The sequence below is a fragment of the Pteropus alecto genome, unplaced genomic scaffold (genome assembly GCF_000325575.1).
Source record: "Pteropus alecto unplaced genomic scaffold, ASM32557v1 scaffold115, whole genome shotgun sequence".
Taxonomy (NCBI): domain Eukaryota; kingdom Metazoa; phylum Chordata; class Mammalia; order Chiroptera; family Pteropodidae; genus Pteropus; species Pteropus alecto.
This window is the reverse complement of record NW_006436814.1, coordinates 4,008,033-4,023,504: the sequence shown is the minus strand read 5'-3', so window position 1 is coordinate 4,023,504 and position 15,472 is coordinate 4,008,033. Positions and strand designations below refer to the sequence as shown.

The 15,472-nt window shown below is 48.2% G+C and overlaps 1 pseudogene; it reads left to right on the top strand.

The window, feature by feature from the left end:
- Positions 1–9,868: 9,868 nt before the first annotated feature.
- Positions 9,869–10,029, top strand: LOC112481757 (annotated as a pseudogene).
- Positions 10,030–15,472: the final 5,443 nt, after the last annotated feature.

Here is a 15,472-nt window from a genome sequence, read left to right as displayed (position 1 = left end):
GGCTGGACCAAGGCCATGGGCAGTGAGGATGGAGACAAGTGGCTGGATTTAGGATGCAGGAAAGACAGGCCTTCATGATGGATTGGATATAGCACTCTTTGAATCCACTAGTTTAAATCTCCTCCTCTACAAACTATAAAATCCGTTGAGGGCAGAGGTGTTGGCTTATCAGTATCAATATTTCCAGTGCTTCACAAAGTAGATAATATATGCTTTTTGGATAATAATGAATAAAAGAGCTAACATTTACTGAGTGCATATGTGAGCCTCCCTGAGCTCTTTACATGTATTGATTTAGTTTATTCCCCCCAATACACACATCTCGGGCCCTTCCTTTGCCCAGATCAAAATCTCTGGGACAGTTGGGTCTGAGCCAGTGTATTTGGAAAAAAAATCCCAGGTGATCCTTAAACACCTCCTGCCCTGCTGGGAGAAGTACTGAAGCCCAGGCAGGCTTGTCCCATGAGGGGGACCTGGGCCTTATGCTGGCCACAGGGGCCATTCGAGTTATCCCAGTGGCCTCAGGACATGGTCCTCTCTTCCACTTTGACGCTCTCATCACTTCGGTCTGCCACGTACCACACGTGCTGTCTTTTCCTCTTTCTCCCTTTCTTCTTCACAGAACACCTGCAGGCCCTGCCCGTCCCTCTCTGTCCCTTATCCATCCTGTGAATTGTGCGCAGCCCCGGAGCACATCCGCGGGGTCGGCCCTGGTCCACCGGGTGCGCTCCAGAGAGGCTGAGCTAGCAGGCTCTTGGCTCCTCATCCTCGCAGGGGGGGCCTCTGAACCCTACCTCGCCCCACGCGCCAGCCTCAGGCCCATAGCCACACACCCCAGCCCTTCTCACTCCTTGCTGCCGGCTTTCTTCAGGGCTGCACAGCAGCCCTGGCTCCAGAACGTCCCCTGAAGGCACCATCTTCTGCTTCATCTCAACCTACCATCAGTGCTTGGAGCACATTCGAGTCCAGACATCAGGGAGGTGTGGGGCCTGGGCACCAAGGGGCCTAAGTATATGGTCCCAAGAAAGGCCCTAGCTTTGCTGTTCCCTCCCCAACAAAAATGAGAGCCATACTTATATTTAGATCGACGGCTGTTCATCGGGTACCTACTGTGCGCCAAGGGATGTGCTAGGCCCTGGGGTTACCCAGGCTGGTAACCGCAATGCATTCTCCAACCCAAGCCTCACCTCTGTTCACAGGTGCAGCCACATAAACATCTGTTACATGACACCTGGTAGAGAAAAGGTGCAGCATGCAAGGGTCACACAGGGAAGAGGGAGATGTTTGTCAAGGCCGTGAGGGTCTGAGGAAGCATCCAGGAAACCCTAGTGCCCCTTAAAACTTGGCTCAAGTGTCACGTCCTCCCAGAAAACCTCAAGCCCTCTTGGGTAGACCCCTGACTGATTTCAGAGACCTGTCAGCCCCCACCTCTCCTCACAAAGCACTTTCTGTACTGTCCGCGACTCCCAGGTTCCTCGGCCTGCAAGACGCTTCAGGTGGGAACCACGCCTCACTTTCCACTCCAGAAACCAGGGCCTGGCACACAGTAGGTGCTGTGTATTTGCTTGTTGAGTGAATAGGCGGTGCTATTTGAGCTGGGAGGATTTAGAGGGTGAAAGGGGAGGATTTGGAAGGTGGGGGCAGGGTTCAAACACAGGGAAGGGCGGTGGTATTCTTTGGGGCATCTGAGCAGCAAGGGCTCCCACTCTGCCTCCAGAAACACCGGTCTTTGCCGGGCCACCTTTAGAGCCAGGTACACTTAACTGTCGCCTCATCCCCTGGCGTCAGGCATTTGCATGGCCTTTAAGGGGAGGTGTGTGGTGGGCCTGACACTCCTTGGCCCCAGGGTGTGGGGTGCACCCATCCTCTCTCTCCCTCCCCAGCAGCCATAGCTGATCCTGCCGACCTCATCTCTGGGTGATCTTTAGAACCATCAGGGAAGCTCTTTAAAAATCCTGGTGCTGTCTTTAATTGGTCTGGGCTGGGGCTCAGGGAGCATCAGTTTCTGAAGGCTCCTCTGGTGATTCTAATGCACAGCCAGCACAGAGAAGCACCGAGCTAGCCCTCCGCCCCCTCAACCCCCAGCTGGAGCAGAAGCCTCCCTCCCTCGGGGCCTCTCCCGGCTTTGATCTGCTCCAGCAGCACATCCCAGAGCCCTCTCAACACTGAATTAGACGCCCCCAGCCGGCTGCTGCCCTGTCAGTTACTGAGGCCCGAGCTGCAAAGACATCTCCTGGCAAGTAAATTGGAGCGTTCAATCACTCAGCTGAGAGCCAAGGCGGAGACCCTCTCAGTCCCTGGAGAGAAAGACAGAAAGACGGGGAGGCCAGCGAGCAGAGGGTGGGGTAGAGACTGAGCGGAGGAGAGGGAGCTGCAAGCTCACAAGCGCTGTCTCTCTCTGGGAGAAGCCTCTGGGGTGGAGGAAGAGAGGAGGAAGTGTTGGGGGGTGGGGGGGCACATGCCACCCTCCTGTGAGTCCCCTCTTTGGAAGGCTGGGATGGAAGACACCTGTGTGAGGTGTGGAGGCTGGAGCGGGGTGGGGAAGCCACAGGCAGGCCGCCCCCAGAGGCCACCGCTTGGGGGTTGGGGTGATGGGTGTAGAGGCCTCTCAGGGTGGGCTGTGTGCTCTTCGTCAGATAAAAGTGGGCTGTTTCAGTGTCTCCTGCGGGGCCTGAGCCAGGCTGTTCCTTCCCGAAGAATAAGGATCCTGTCTCCCAGCCCTGAGGGCAATGACAATTGGGACTTTTACAAGGAGGGGTTCCTGGGAGCTCTAAGTCACTTTTTCCATATGCCACCGAGGGCACCCCCAACAGCAGCCTTGGCTTTGGGTGGAGGACAGGGCAAGATGGGGAAGGCTGGTGCCCCGGCTGCCATCCCTGGGGTGGGGGGAGCGGGGCTCAGTGCTGCCGTCTTGACCCTTGCGGAGTCACAGAGGAGTGGGGATCCCTGTGGGGCGCAGGGAGAGCAGGGAGGGGAGGGTGGGGCGGCATACTCGCTCTGACTGGGATGCATCAGCGGGTATCTGGGTCTCTGCGCAGGAACTGCCAGTAGGGACATCAGCTGGAACCATAGATTCTGCCCACATGGCCATCCTGTCCATGGGATCTCGCAGGCAGTGTGATGGGAGAGCTGGGCAGGCACGGAGACGGTGAGCCAGGCCTAGGGACCGGTGCCCCAGGCGTGCTTGGCTCTGTTCCTCCATCACAGATGGCGCCTTGGGTGGCAGTTGGTCATCTGCGTCCTGGGCCAGAGCCTCAGCTAGGCCTTTTCCACTTACCAGACAGTCAGATGCCCCAACACAGATGCCCTCAAGCCCGAGGTATCATCCTAACACACCAGGGGAATCCCTTTGGGGGTCCCCAGTTCTGGTTTTGGACGGTGTTGCAGAAAATTTGCAAAACTCAGATCAGCGAGAAATCGAGCAGCACCTGGAGGGTTGCAGCATTCAGGTTTACGACACCGGCGGTCCCAGGAGAGCTGGTGCTCTGAACATTTGGGCCTCAAGCTTAGGGGTAATTTCGCTTTTATACTCGCGTTGTTACAGTTGACATGGGCTGATTTACGGACCCCAGGAGTTGCTATGGGTTACAGGTAGGTCAAACAGGTATTTAGGCAACACATCTGTCATCTATACAAAGCATTCCTAAGGGGAGAGTGGGTGTGCATGTTTACAAAAACAGGACATGTGGCCGATTACAGCAAGCAAGCATGTTTTACAGAAGCAGAACAGAGCGCCGATGACAAGGTTAGCCATTTGAGTGGAAAATTCCTCTTCAAAGGCAGAAGTCATCCAAACATGAACAGGAATCGCACCTTGGTGGGGGGATTTTTGCGACACCCCTAATAGAAGAACCACTTGGTTTGATAGCCCTTGCTTGGTGCCCTTACACATTTCACAGCACACATGCCAAAGTTTGGATTGGCTAATTGTTGAATCGAATCACGACTCTGATTGGACTGTATTTAGAAGGTTTATTTGTTGAAATAAGGGAGAGTAAAACAAAAAAATCCACCTGTAAATGAGGCAGGGGCCTGTCCGCATCCTCTGGTTAAGAATTTAACACTGCCCTGCACATCCTGGAATTGCGCCGGGGTTGGATGGTGGGGACCTGACGAGTAGAGTTGGGGTTGCTCCCCTTTCGGGCACCAGGACCCCCAGAGGAAGGAGTACAGTGTGACGGGAGGGTACAGAGTCCGGGGGACACAGCCTGGGGTGAGGACCCGAGGCCCTCGGGCTGCTTGCAAAGCTTATTTATCTCTCACCCAGAGACCATCATCCACTTCCAATTAGCTGGAGGCTTGGCAGGCAGCCGTGGGCTCCAGACTCCAGGGTATTAACGAAGGCACCGCCCTTGTTGGAGACTGTGCTGAACCAGGATGGAAGTCAAATTAGGTTATCCTTCCAGACGGACGGGCGGGCTTTGGTTTGGGGCTGTTGGCTTACCTCTGGCAGGGCCAGGCATGTCTTCAGGCTCAGGGAATGAACTCTGCCCAACATCTTCATCTTCGTCTGGGCCAGGGTGCTGGGGATGGGAGATTTTACCCCTGGAGCTGAGTCTCATGGCTCTGGTCTTCTTCCGAAGGGACAAACAGGAGCTGAGGACAGAGCTGGGGTTTTTTTTTTCCGTCATTTTGGGCTTGTAGCTGGGAGGAACACTAGGGGCCCAGAGCCTGGGAGAGCCCTTGGCAGAGGGTGGTATTGTCTGTCCTTGAGTGGGTGAGGCAGGTGGGGAGCTAAGAATAACTAGCCCTTCAGAGTGATGGAGGAGGCCCAGGTGCAGTCTGGCCAAGCCCCAGGCTTTGTCACAGAACTGAGAAGGGCGGGGCTGGGAACTTCTATTTCTCTAGTCAGAACACCAAAGGGTGGCCACACGCTCCAGGGCGGTTGCTAGGGAGTCCTCCTGGGGAGCAGCTCACACTTCCTCCTTCAGAGGCAAAGCCCCCTGGGAGTATCAGTCTCCCTTATCAATTTGCCCTATTCCATCAAATGCAAACAGGTTTTCATGAGACTCAAGGAGACATCTGCTGAGAAAAATTAATTTAACGAATAGTAAAGTGTCCTCTGGGGATCCCCCAAGCTTGTTCTTTTCTCCTCCCTCTTCTCTGGCTGCTTAGTGGGGCTCGAGGTGTTAAAGAAAAAAAAAAAACAGGCCCAAAATGGCGTCACTTGTGCTAAAAGCCCATGACACCAAACCTAGATTTAATATTTGATCTAATTGCAGTTTCAGTCTCTCCCGAAACATAATCTTAATCAACCGGTCTGGAATTTTCTGGTCGGGTACCAGTAAGGTGATCTGTCGCAGGGGCCCTCCCCAGCCCCCATGTAAAGAAGAGGCAATCCTCACGATTAAAAAAAACCCTTTCTTCCTCTTTCCCCAAAGAAAAGCTGCCCCAGCCCTGGCATAATCCTTTCTTCTGTCAATAGCTCCCTTGCCCTACCCTTCTTCCTGTAAAGACCTCCCTCCCCAACCTTTTTTAAAAAAGTCTTTATGCGCCTACAGCACCATGTGTACCTTGGTGGTCTCCCATCCAAGTACTAACCAGGCCCAACCCTGCTTAACATCTGAGAAAAACCTCCCATTTTGCACACCCTTCTAGTTGCCAGCTGAGATGCTACCACCATCATGAACTGCTTAAAAAACCAATTAGATCTTCGCATGTACTCAGTTGAATTCTGTTTCTTCGCAGAGGTCCGGATGGAGCCCAGTCTGAGAGCCCTGTGGCTCACCGCTGGCAGCCCGAGAACCAGGACCAGCCCTTTACCTTTTTGCCTGGATCCTTGGGAAAGTGGAATTCACTAGGCGCCTTGACAGGATGGGAACCCAACGGAGGGAGATGGGCACATGGTTTGTCCTGACCCCACTCTCGGCACCCAGGTCGCTACCTCCACGACCATCGTGAACCCTCTCATTTGCTGAGTGTATCCAACACTAGGATACATAGGAGGGAGGGGGAGAGCATGAAAGGTCCTGAGAGGAGCCAGGTGCGTCCACAGACCTGGCAGGAGCAGGCTTCTGCAGACAGGACCTCGTGCGGCCTTTCAGGGCCTCCCTTGGTAAGCTGGCCGGGCGCTGTATCCCTCTGTAGGTGGGAAAAGGTACCAGCCAAGCGAAGTCCATGGCTAAGTAGAGACGGAGAGGGAAGATTCCATCGTCAAGCCCCATGCTGTCTGCACTCTTTGCCTGATTTGGGGGATTCTCAATTTTTGGAGTCTAGAAGAATCTTGAGGATGAGGTGTAAAAATGAAGATTCTCAGGCCTCGCTCCCATAATTCTAAAGAAAGGCGGTCTCGGGTGGGGCCCTTCTTAGTAATTTTATGAATTCGCACTTTTACGAGCACAACAGAGCTGGTGTGAGGTCTTGGAGAATTCTTCTGCCTCTGGAGGATGCTTCTCCTCTGAAGTTGGGTTTCAGTCTCGCAGACCCTGCCCTGCCCCACCAGGATCCCCGCTTCGGAAAGCTAACGTAGGTCTGGGTGGAGATGGGGTCTGGCTGTGGCGCCCCTCAGAGTCTTGCAGGTTGGTGGTCCTGCCAAAGGCTGGACCTGCCAAAGGCTGGTCCTTGCAGGTCCTGCCAAAGGCTGGCAGTGTCCCCTGGTGTCTGGAGGCCACAGGATGGTGTGGCTCAGTCTCTTTGCCCACCCCTAACCCCCAGGTACTGATCTGTCTCCCTTGAGGGAGTCTCCATCTCCTGGATGTCCCCCCACTACTGCTGGTTGGGGCAGTGGGCCTGTGGGAACAGGGGCGCCTGGCTCGAATTTCCCATACCTGGCTTGCTGACCTCCAGGAGGTTACAGCTCCCCGAATTCAATGAAAAACAAGAAGCCAGCATTCATTGAACACATCTTTTCCCCCAAGTCTCATCTAACTTTCAGTGATAGATCCTGGTGCTTAGGACAAAGGCACATGGGCAGTGCTCAAAAAACATTCAGGGAGTGAATGAATAAATGGGTAAACTCTTTGAGATAGATATTATATTCTCTCCATTTTATAGGAAAGACATGGAGGTTTTAGGAGGCCAAACAACTTGCTGAAGGTCTAGAACCAGTAAATGACAGAAATAAGATTGGAATGCAGGTCAGAACTCCAAAGCTTTTACCTTTTCACCGTCTCACAAGCCTGAAGTCATGATCCAACAGCAGCTACTGGGCCAGAACACAGTTAACTGACCTCCCATCTGCCTGTGAGCTGGGGATGCTCCTGGGCTGGCCTCCTGGTGTCCAAGGGGAGAGAGACTGTGCACCCAGTATGAGATTTGTCATTTGGATGTCCACTGGTTCTGCTCTCCATGTACCAAGGAGGGCAAAATAGCGATATTCACAAAAATTCTCTAATCAACAGATTCAATTAGGATACTTCTAATCGCTTTAAACGCAACCTCAACTCAAAATGACCTAAACGATATATTTTATTGTTTCATGTAACAGAAAAGGCCGCAGCTGATCAGGCTCCGGAGTTGGTCGACTCCAGGGCTCTTTCCATCTCTTAGTGTGTCATCCTCAGTGTTGGTGGCTCTAGACGTGACATTGAGATGGAATCACTGGGACTGGATTAGACTATTCACCACTTGGGGCGGAGCGGGTGTCAGGGAGTCAACTCGGATGTGCCCACGTCATCAGCGCACAGACAGTCCCGCTTTGAGACATCTCTAGAAAACATTCCAGAAACGGACTGTCCTTCCCGCACTGCCACAGACCACTGCCTAGCCCGGGCAGCCTGAGTGGTCCAGAGTATCAGCCACACCGGTGGTGGCAGCACGAGCAGTAGCAGCAGAGTTAGTGGGGGCAGTGACGGGGCACGGTACCAGAAGCGGAAACAACGCACCGTCACTGTGCTCAGGAGTCAGCCACGGCCCCAGCAGCAGCCATCGCTGGACCTGCCAGCGCCCGGAGAGCAGGAGAGGGAGGAAGAGTGGCAGGTGGCACATGACCGCCAGGACTTGAGATGCCCCTGGGGAACAGCAGAAATAACAGGGGTTTCTGCAGGTGGCTGGCATCCGAGCATAACAGATGGGACAGGGCAAGCCCGCAGAACTTGACGCTGCGTGCCAAAGCAGTTGGATGGCTCCCCAGACGCCGTTGTGTGCGCCGTGCTTGGGAGAGCTGGGTGAGAGGTCCCGCACCACGCGGGCTCGCTCCCGGCTCTGCCCCTCCCTGGGGGGGCGGGGAAAGCTTGACCAAACCCTTCTCTCTGTGTGTGCCGGGGTCACCTAATGTGAATGCTGGCTGTTCCTGGGGGTGGATGTGCCACGAGACTGGAGACTTTTATCTCTCCTCCCCCACCCAGAACTTGGCTCCTTTTTGCTTTCTTGTGCTTTCTATACTGCTGAATTAAAAAAAAAAAAAATGTTTTGTTGAATTTTCTGAGTATATACCTCAAACCTAAAAACACAGTAAAAAGTAAAGAAGGATGAAGTCTTCTTTCTAGCACCTTCTACCCAGTTTCCTTTCAACCTCCCACCACCCTTTTCATTATAATATCTTTTAGTTTATCCTGTGTTATAACAACTTGTACTTCGAGAGTTTTTACGCATATATGAGCAAGTAGAAAAAATATTTTAATTTTCTCCCCTTAATTACACATACATACTGCTCTGTTTCTTACTCTTTCACCCAATAATGTCTCTTGGAGCTCTCGTCAATACAAAGAATGATCTCATTTTTTATACACAGCTGACCCTTGAACAATGTGGGTTTGAACTGCTTGGGTCCGTTCGTATAGGGATTTTTTTCAACAAATGCGTACGGTACTGTAAACATATTTTATCTTCCTTATGATTTTCTTAGTAACATTTTCTTTTCTCTAGCTTACTTTATTGTAAGAATATAGCGTGCAGTACATATGACCTATAAAATATGTGTTAATTGATTATTTATGTTGTAGGTAAGGCGTCCTTCCGGTCAATTGTAGGCTATTAGCAGTTAAATTTTGGGAGAATCAAAATTATGCTTGGATTTTCAACTGTGCAGTGAGGGGTGGGGGCCCTAACCCGCACCTTGTTCAAAGGTCAACTATAGCTGCCCTTGATGTTGAAAGTCATAATACTGCAATTTTAAAAAACAGTCTCCTACCGATGGGCCTTTAGGTTTTGCTATTCCAAGTGATGTTGCAGTCGAAATCCTCATACATCATTCTGCATGTACCAGTATTTCTGCAGGATGAATCCCTAGAAGTGTAATTGCTGGGGCCAAGGGTATATGTAGTTGTAACTTTGATTGATTTGTCCAACTGCCCTCTGTAAATGTACTAATTTCTATTACCACCAAGAATATCCAAGAGTGCCTTTTCCCTGCAGTGTTGTCAACAGAATTTGTTATCAAATTTTTGAAATTTTAAGAACTTGCCGTTCCACGCCTCACCCCAGTCTAACACTGCAAAAGTGTCCTGCCCTGCAGAGACGCAATGGGGCGTAGAGTCTCTGATCACTGTTTTCCAGAAGTCTGCTGGAAAGGACGGTAACAAATACGATCTCTCCAAGACTGAGTTCCTAACCTTCGTGAATGCAGAACTGGCTGCCTTCGCAAAGAACCAGAAGGACTCTGGTGTCCTTGACCTCCTGATGAAGAAATTGGACAGCAACTGTAATGGGCAGCTAGAGTTCCAAGAATTTCTTGATCTTATTGGCAGCATGGTGATAGCTTGCCACGACTCCTCTACCCGTTCCCAGAAGTGTACCTGTAGAGCCCTTGGAGCTGGCCTCCACGCCCACCCCCTCCTTCCAGCCTTCCATCCTCACCTTCTCCTCAAAGACCCCATGTACCTTGAAGCCTGTGTACCCACCACCCCATGCAGGCTGCTCCTGCTGGTAATAATAAAACATCGTTTTTTGAAACATACTCACACACACACATACAAAGTTCAGAATTTTGATCGCTTCTCGGCCTTTTGGCTAAGATCAAGTGCAGAATGTTGTCAATCTGATAAGTAAAGTGTATCTCAATATAATTTAAAAATCTTCTTTAGTGAGCTATGATTTTCATCTGATAAAATGAACTCATATTAATTGTACACTTCAAAGAGTTTTGACAAAAATATATATCTGTGCAACTAACACTCCCGATCAACACATAGAACATTTTCATCACCCCAAAAGGCTCACTTCTGCTCCTTGCTAATCAATACTCTCTCCATCCTGTCCCAGGAAACCACTCCTCCGATATTTATCACTATTTATCAGTTTGCCTGTTCTAGAATTTCATAGAAATGAAATCATGCAATATGTACTCTTTTATGACTGGCTCCTTTTGCTCAGCATGATTTTGAGATTCATCCATGATGTTACCTGTATCAACAGCTCATTCCTTTTTATTGCAAGTTTATTACACTGAATAGATGTTTTGTTTCTTATTCATATTGTTTCTTCTTCATATTTGTTTCTCATTCCTATGTTTACAGTTTGGGACTATTATGGATAAAGCAGCTATAAACATTCATGTACAAATACATCTCTTTGTGATCATATTTTTACAAATTTCTTTTTAGTAATTATTAAGACGTGAAGTTTCTGAGTAATATAAAACACATATGTTTAACTTGGTAAGAAACTAACCAATTGCTTTCCAAAGTAATTGCGTCTTTTCATGCTTCCATCAACAAAGAGTTCTAATAGCTTCACATTTTCTTTTTTTAAAGCTTCACACATTTTCATCACCACTTCTTACTGTCTTTTAAATTTTAGCCCTTCTAGTGGGTATATAGTGGTATCTAATCATAGATTTAATTTGCATTTCCTTGGTGATGAATGATATTGAGTATCTTTTCATGTGCTTATTGGCCATTTGTAATCTTTTGTTAAGTGTCTTTTCAAATCTCTTTCGCATTTTTATTGAGTTATTTGTCTTCCTAATATTGTTACGAGCGTTTTTAATGTATTTCTCGCTGAGGGTTTAATTTGCATTTTTGTAATGTATGCGGTTGATCATCTTTTACATGCTCAAGAGCCATCTGTACTTCCTTTTCTGTGAACCGTCTATTAATATCCTTTGCCCACTTTTCTGTTGAGTTGTGTCTTTGTTTTATTAATTTCTAGGTCTTTATACATTAGGAAGACTGACCCTCTGTCTGAGATAGGAATTGCAATTACTTCCCCTAGTTCGTTTGCCTTTGACTTAGCGTATGGTATTCTTTGCCATGCAGAAGATTTTTATTTTCGTATATTTGAATTTGTCAATCTTTTCTATGACTCTTAGAATTTCAGTTGTAGATAAAAGGGCTTTCTCACTCAATATTACAAAGGAAGTCTCCCATGCTTTCTTCTCTTATGTCTTAGCTCAGGTTCTTTAGAGAACACAGTCCGAGGCAAAGCTATAAAATGTTTTTAGGGAGATGCAATCCCAGGACAGCAAGAGGGAGGGCAAAGGGTTATGAGGAAGGGGAGGCAGGAAGGCACATGCAGGGTACCATGTGATCAAGCTGGCTGCAGCTTCAAAAGAAATAGAGCAGTTTACCTCCAAAGGGTCTTTACCACCATGCTTTAAAAAGCCCCCTGCAGGAGGAAGGGGGAGGCGTGATCTATCTTCCCTTTCCTGTCTCTCTTCTCTCACGGGTCCAACCTGGTCCCAAGTGGTGTGGTTGCTCTGGACTTCTGGGTTGTGTTAGTCTCTCTGGCCAGTCGAATCTCACACCCTACATGATTATCTAAATCTGGAATCAGGGAAGGAGTCAGAAGCTCCCTGTGTTTGGCTGAGTTGTCTCTATTTGGCATAGTGCTATGTTTCCTGCTGTGGTGTCACCGTGCAGGCTATGCCAGAGCCTAGTCCTTGCCCCGGAAACTGAGACAGTGGCATTGTTAGGGAAAAAGGCCATGGCGCCGGCGGCCAGTGTTCTTCACGGAGCAAGAGCCCAGGCCGGGAGGAGGGTGGGGGTGGGGGTAGGAGGTATGGGAGAGCCTGCAGTAGGGAGTGAGAGAGTGGGGGATGAACTGGGCCCAGTGTATGTAATTTTGTGGTTCCTTCTCTTCACTTTACTTTCTTTCATTTAAACATTTAAAAATCGTATCTATTTGGAATTCCTCCTGGTCTACACTGCCATGTCATGTGAGGCATGACTCCCAGTCTAGATGACAACCTAGTTTTCCCAGCTCTACCTATTAAATAGTTCGTCTTCTCTCCCATCAGTCCGAGGGCTTCTTTCACCATATACAAAATTCTTATATTTTGGGACCTATTTAGAATTTTTCTTTTCTGTTCCAGCGGTCTGTCTGTTCAGGTTGTTTTAATTATTGAAATTTTACAGTGTGTTTTCACAGCTGCTAGGTTTGGTCTTCCATTATTGCTTTTCTTTTTCAGCATTTTCCTAGATATTCTTATTCATTTTTTTTTTTTCACAGAAACTTTATAGTCAGCTTGTCTGGTAAAGAAAAGAGTGATGTTTTTATTGGATTAAATCAGATTTATAAATTCAATTTTGGAGAATCGGTATTTTTCATTGTTATGAGTCTTCCTATCCAAAGACATGACATCATATTTCATGAGTCCCAGCCTTTCTTTACGTCCTTCACTATGTTTTAGGGTCTTGCTCAATTCTCGTTACATTCATTTCTAGTTGTTGGCAGGTGGTAGAATTCCTTTTTTTTTTTTGCCATTTTTCCTTGCTCAGAGTTGAAAAAGAAAGTTGTACATGTATACTTTTTAATTAAAAGAAGAAATCATTAGTCTTTAAAAGGAAAAAGGAGAAAAAATAGCTTTTAAAAATAAAAACAAAAACAAAACCAAGCAAACAACAAAAAGAAAACCCCAAACCAAAGCTAGACTCTCCCTGGTCTAGGCAGGCTATTCTGGTGGCCACAGTGCATTTGCAGCCATCGGTGGGGTTTGGCCAGGGGCTGAGGGGTGCTGGAGAGCTCGCAACCTGTCTGCGAAGGTTGCAGAGAGGGGTTATGGTGGTGTCTATACCTGTCCGAGGCTGTTCTCAAGGCAGGAGAATCCACTTCACCCAAAGCGCTAATCTTCGGTAAGCGGCCTCTCACCATTGAAGAATAAACACAGTTGCTTTCACTCTCTAAGAACCTTCTGTTCGCTTAGATAAACTCCTCTCCCTTGATGGAGGGAAGGCACAGGCAAGGGCTCCCCTCAGACTTTGCTCTGGAATCCATTTTTACTATCTGCCATTGTGTGTGAACTAATAACTTTGCCTGCTGAATACCAATCACAAAGAAGCAGTTTTCCCAGCCAGAGTGTTGGGAGGTGGTCTGGGGGAGATGGCAGGAGGCTGAGAGAAGAAAGCTTGGGAGGATCCTGTCCTGGGCTTAGTCCTGCCCCCTGGGCTTCGTCCTGCCACACAGCAAGTCAGCAATTGGTCTACAAGGCCACTGTTCCCATGTGTCCTCTCTATGTCTTCTCTTTTCCAGGCCTCATGTCATGGTAGAATCGGGGGAAGCTTTCTGGCTGAATGTCCTAGAAAGTCTCATGTAATGTTTTTAAGAAATGATATAAAAGTTTCTGTCCAGAGTTGGCTTCTATATACTGTTGAGCCGGCTTTGTTTTACCCTGTCTATTTCTCAGTTGTATTCTACATTACAGTATTTTAAAGGTATTTTGGGGAATTTTCATATCTTATGATTCTGTGCTTCCAAGAAAGGTTGAAGCAGTCTTATCTGGGGAGACAGGGAGATGAGGCTCTGGGTGTTACGGGGGCTGGCTTTGGCCAGTTTTTTAGAACAATATAACTCTTGCCACCTCCCCTCATTTCACCCCGCACTGAGCAAGCAGAACCCCAGCCCAGGCCTGGGGAAGACCCTCCCCACCCGCGAGCGCTACGAATCTGTCATTTGTGAGCTGCCCGTAGGCTGGCGTGATAGGTCAGCTAAGCTGTCCTATGGCTACGCTGTCCTATGTAAACTCTCAAACAAACTCTCCCCGGCACTAGTCTTATTACCTCGCCTTTTCCTCCTTTCCTGTCTCCTGGGTTCAGAAAGCCTTTATAAATGGGAGGAAATAAAGTTTATGAGTTAGCTAATTAGGAATTTCGTTGCGAGGGTTTTGGTTGGTTTGGAGTCTAATCAAATAACTTCGTTAAAGAAGATTAGCTTATTATGCTTTATCCTTGGATACCAAACAAACACGCCTGTCTCTCCAAATATTTCTCAAAGGAGGGAAGGTTTCAGCCAGGTTGCCTGTGGCTACAAGCAATAAACATAGCTCCGCTCCCTTAAACCATAAAGACAGCTATCTTCCTGCTCGCTCAGGTCCTAGGGTAGGGCGAATGTCTGGGTAGACATCCTCTAGAACCTCTGGCTGCTTCTCTCAGCCCTTGTCTGGGTGCTTGGCTTTATCTTCAGCCTGGTGCAAGATGGTAGCCCAGATTCAGCTTCCTGGTCAAGCAGGACAATGTTCACAGGAAGAAAGTGAAGCAAATTTCCCAGAAGCCATGCACCTTGTGGGCTTACGTCAGATCACATGCCCTTTCTGGAATCCATCACTTCAAAGGCTGCGGGAGTATCCTGAAATTAATCAGACCTACTCCTAATGCGGGTGGAGGTTCGACTTCCCCTGAAGCACGTGGTCCTGTGGGGGGAGAGTGTGACACCCGAACTAAACTAGAGTTCTGTCAGGTGTTGGGTGAAAAATCAGCAGTCTCCGCCAGAGATGGGTTCTAGATCTGATTCATTCGTGGTGACCCTCTTCTGAGTCTTTTGTCGAAATTGGCCTTGGACTACGAAAACAATTTAAGTGTGCAGAGAGGGAGGTGGAGAAGGGAATTGCTATGTGACTATGTAAGGATTTTCTATGAAGTCTGGGGCTCTGCCTGTTGGAGACGGTGCTCTGACCTGTGGAAATGACCATCTGACCGCTGGACAAGCATGGGTCATTTGGTTATTCCAGTCTGATGAAAATAAACAACGTGACTATCCAAGACCATTAGTTTTATTTCGTATTTACCAGTGACCTTCTTAATGCAATGTTCAGAATGGACAATGTGAGTTCTCTGATCTTCTTGTCAATTAAATATTAAATGCCATATTTCTCATTCTAAATTAATAAATAATCATTCTGTTTCTTTGAGTAATTTCTTCGGAATTTCAGTTGAATCAGTTTGCCAAGGCCTGGTCACTCCTGGTGGATTAAGAACATATGGACCTCCAAACTGAATAACCAGATAATATGTTAAAATACATAGCTAGGTATAAATGTGTATTATTATTATGATCATGATTGTGACTGTTAGATCTAGGTGACAGTAACTGTGATAACAAGCTGAGTGGACACATTCAAAAAACAATTTTCTAATTTTCATCTGACTCTACAAACCTGGTTGGCCAAGGTGTCAACTGATAAGTGAACATGTGATAAGACTGTCTAGGAGACATTTGGACATTTTCCAGGTACTCTTTTCAAGAGAGTGGGGTGGGAGCTGTGGTAACCTATAGTCCATGAAACTCTGTCCTCTGTCCACAGCAATTAGCTTAGCTGCCTTGTGTGGGCAACGTGAATATAGAAAGACTTCAGCTACTATATACATCCTTCATTAGCAAG